This window comes from Takifugu rubripes, unplaced genomic scaffold, assembly GCF_901000725.2.
Source record: "Takifugu rubripes unplaced genomic scaffold, fTakRub1.2, whole genome shotgun sequence".
NCBI lineage: Eukaryota > Metazoa > Chordata > Actinopteri > Tetraodontiformes > Tetraodontidae > Takifugu > Takifugu rubripes.
In genome coordinates, this window is record NW_021821633.1 from 1,046,759 (window position 1) to 1,051,105 (window position 4,347).

A 4,347-nucleotide genomic window follows, 5' to 3' on the forward strand; every position below is an offset into this window, starting at 1 on the left:
CCGGGCCTCCACCAGTACCGGTCCTCCACCAGTACCGGTCCCCCCCCAGTACTGGTCCTCCTGGCCTCCACCAGTACTGGTCCCCCACCAGTCCGTCCTCCGGGCCCCCACCAGTACCGGTCCCCCACCAGTACCAGTCCTCCCCGTCCCCCACCAGTACCGGTCCCCCACCAGTACCGTCCTCCCCGGGCCCCCACCAGTACCGGTCCCCCACCAGTACCGGTCCTCCACCAGTACTGGTCCCCCACCAGTACTGGTCCTCCTGGCCTCCACCAGTACTGGTCCTCCACCAGTACCGGTCCTCTCCCGGGCCTCCACCAGTACCGTCCCCCACCAGTACCAGTCCTCCACCAGTACTGGTCCCACCAGTACCGGTCCCCCGGGCCCCCACCAGTACCAGTCCCCCCACAGTACCGGTCCCTCCACCAGTACTGGTCCCCCACCAGTACTGGTCCTCCTGGCCTCCACCAGTACTGGTCCTCCACCAGTACCGGTCCTCCCGGGCCTCCACCAGTACCGGTCCCCCACCAGTACCAGTCCTCCACCAGTACTGGTCCCCCACCAGTACTGGTCCTCCACCAGTACCGGTCCTCCCGGGCCTCCACCAGTACCGGTCCTCCACCAGTACTGGTCCCCCACCAGTACTGGTCCTCCTGGCCTCCACCAGTACTGGTCCTCCACCAGTACCGGTCCTCCCGGGCCTCCACCAGTACCGGTCCCCCACAAGTACCGGTCCTCCCCACCAGTACCGGTCCTCCACCAGTACCGGTCCCCCACCAGTACTGGTCCTCCTGGCCTCCACCAGTACTGGTCCCCCCCAGTACCGGTCCTCCCGGCCTCCACCAGTACCGGTCCTCCACCAGTACCGGTCCCCCCACCAGTACTGGTCCTCCACCAGTACCGGTCCTCCCGGGCCTCCACCAGTACCGGTCCCCCACCAGTACCGGTCCTCCACCAGTACCGGTCCCCCACCAGTACTGGTCCTCCACCAGTACCGGTCCTCCCGGGCCTCCACCAGTACCGGTCCCCCACCAGTACTGGTCCTCTACCAGTACTGGTCCTCCACCAGTACCGGTCCTCCACCAGTACTGGTCCCCCACCAGTACTGGTCCTCCTGGCCTCCACCAGTACTGGTCCTCCACCACTACCGGTCCTCCCGGCCTCCACCAGTACCGGTCCCCCACCAGTACCGGTCCTCCACCAGTACCGTCCTCCACCAGTACCGGTCCCCCACCAGTACTGGTCCTCCTGGCCTCCACCAGTACTGGTCCCCCACCAGTACCGGTCCTCCCGGGCCTCCACCAGTACTGGTCCTCCACCAGTACCGGTCCTCCCGGGCCTCCACCAGTACCGGTCCTCCACCAGTACCGGTCCTCCACCAGTACCGGTCCCCCACCAGTACTGGTCCTCCTGGCCTCCACCAGTACTGGTCCCCCACCAGTACCGGTCCTCCCGGGCCTCCACCAGTACCGGTCCCCCACCAGTACCGGTCCCCCACCAGTACCGGTCCTCCACCAGGACCAGCACCCAGCTTGTAACATCACCTGACCTTCACAGGTGTGTGGAGCAGCTTATCAGCGCTGGCATGCAGATTGAGGTTCCTTCACCCTCAGGTGTTCCTCAAAGGTAAACACCCTGCCTCCACAAACCCAGTCTGGAGCCACCGTAGAATTCCAGACACCACAGACTGTCCCAGCCTCAACACAAGACCTGCAGCCTAGAACAACAGACACAGACAGCTCACAGGAAGTGACACCACAACACCTGCGGTCCTGGAGGCTGCAGAGGCCCGTCAGGACCCTCACACGCTAATGCTAGCGTAGCAACACAAGGGGTGTTGCAACAAACACACATAGGCTCTCTCACACACTCACACACACACACTCACACACACACTCACACACACACTCACAGGGTGTCTCACACACACACACTCACTCACCACACACACCACACTCACAGGGTGTCTCACACACGCACGCTCTTCTCACACTCTCTCTCTCACACATACACACACACACACACACAGGCTCTCTCACACACATACACACACTCACACACACACACACACAGGCTGTCTCACACACTCTCTCTCTCTCACACACACACATCTGGACCTGCACGTCTGCTTCCTCTTCCTGCATCCTGGCCCATAGTGTGAGGACTACGTCCCACTGGCTGGTAGTAGTAGTAGTAGTAGTAGTAGTAGTAGTAGTAGTAGTAGCAGCAGCAGCAGTAGCACTAGAAGTAGTAGTAGTAGTAGTAGTAGTAGTAGTAGTAGTAGTAGTAGCAGCAGCAGCAGTAGCAGTAGAAGTAGTAGTAGTAGTAGTAGTAGTAGTACTAGTAGTAGTAGTAGTAGTAGCAGCAGCAGTAGCAGTAGTAGTAGTAGTAGCAGCAGTAGTAGTAGTAGTAGTAGTAGTAGTAGCAGCAGCAGTAGTAGCAGCAGCAGCAGTAGCAGTATTAGTAGTAGTAGCAGTAGTAGTACTAGTAGTAGTAGTAGTAGTAGTAGTAGCAGCAGCAGCAGTAGCAGTAGCAGCAGCAGTAGCAGCAGCAGTAGCAGCAGCAGCAGCATAGCAGAGCAGCAGCAGCAGCAGCATAGCAGCAGTAGCAGCAGCAGCAGCAGTAGCAGCAGCAGTAGCAGCAGCAGTAGCAGCAGCAGTAGCAGCAGCAGCAGCAGCAGTAGCAGAGCAGCAGCAGCAGTAGCAGTAGCACAGTAGCAGCAGCAGCAGTAGCAGCAGCAGCAGCAGCAGCAGCAGCAGTAGCAGAGCAGCAGCAGCAGCAGCAGTAGTAGCAGCAGCAGCAGCAGTAGCAGAGCAGCAGCAGCAGCAGCAGCAGCAGCAGCAGTAGTAGCAGCAGCAGCAGCAGTAGTAGCAGTAGCAGCAGCAGCAGCAGCAGCAGTAGTAGTAGCAGTAGCAGTAGCAGCAGTAGCAACAGTAGCAGCAGTAGTAGCACAGCAGCAGCGGTAGCAGCAGTAGTAGTAGCAGTAGCAGTAGCAGCAGTAGCAACAGTAGCAGCAGTAGCAGCAGCAGCAGCAGCAGCAGCAGTAGTAGTAGCAGTAGCAGTAGCAGCAGTAGCAACAGTAGCAGCAGTAGCAGCAGCAGCAGCAGCAGTAGTAGTAGCAGTAGTAGTAGTAGCAGCAGTAGCAGCAGCAGCAGCAGTAGTAGTAGCAGTAGTAGTAGTAGCAGCAGCAGTAGCAGCAGCAGCAGCAGCAGCACACAGCTTTAATCTCGTTAAATTAATTTTTAATTTACTTCCGTGTCTCAACTCCAAATGGAGCTTAAACTGTTTTTTATTTTTTCCACATTGAATCGAGAGCTCCTCATCCAGGAGCCCCTCATCCAGGAGCCCCTCATCCAAGAGCTCCTCATCCAGGAGCCCCTCATCCAGGAGCCCCTCATCCAGGAGCTCCTCATCCAGGAGCCCCTCATCCAGGAGCCCCTCATCCAGGAGCCCCTCATCCAGGAGCCCCTCATCCAGGAGCCCCTCATCCAAGAGCTCCTCATCCAGGAGCCCCTCATCCAGGAGCCCCTCATCCAGGAGCCCCTTATCCAGGAGCTCCTCTTCCAGAGCCCTCATCCAGGAGCCCCTCATCCAGGAGCCCCTCATCCAGGAGCCCCTTATCCAGGAGCTCCTCTTCCAGAGCCCCTCATCCAGGAGCCCCTCATCCAGGAGCTCCTCATCCAGGAGCCCCTCATCCAGGAGCCCCTCATCCTGGAGCCCCTCATCCAGGAGCCCCTCTCCTCTACAGAACTCATGGAAGGCGACGGTCTGTGGCCCATGTGAGCTCAAAAAATGAAGCGAGAGACAGAGAGGTGGGGGCAGACAGACAGACACACACACACCACACACACAGAGAGAGAGGGAGGAGAGAGAGGAGGGGGCCGTCCTTTTCCAGCGACCTGTCACACCTAATTTAGCAGCAGGTCCTCCTCCTGCTCCTCCTGCTCCTCCTGCTCCTCCTCCTCCTCCACCGCGGGATCAAGCCGGACTCTGTCAGCCCTCATGTGTGACAGCATTACAGGAGAAACAACAACGGAACCCTGACGCCTTTTCCCGGTGTTGTCTGGCCCAGGAACTTTTCCCATGTCATCAGTAATCCAGAGGTCAGGACATCAATCAGCGCGCGCCAGAGCTCTCGGCCTTTTCTCCGGATTATTCTAATCAAAGCGGGATTCGATGTAAGTGCGCCTAATCCCGCTGTTTACCGCCGTCCTCTCTCTCCCTCTCTCCTCTATTGCTCGTGGGCTTTTTTCTTATTTGGTTTATCATCTGGTGTCGTAAATCCATTCGATCCATGAAACGCTCGCGAGGGAAAAGGTCTCAAATCGATTTAAACACTTTTGTCAC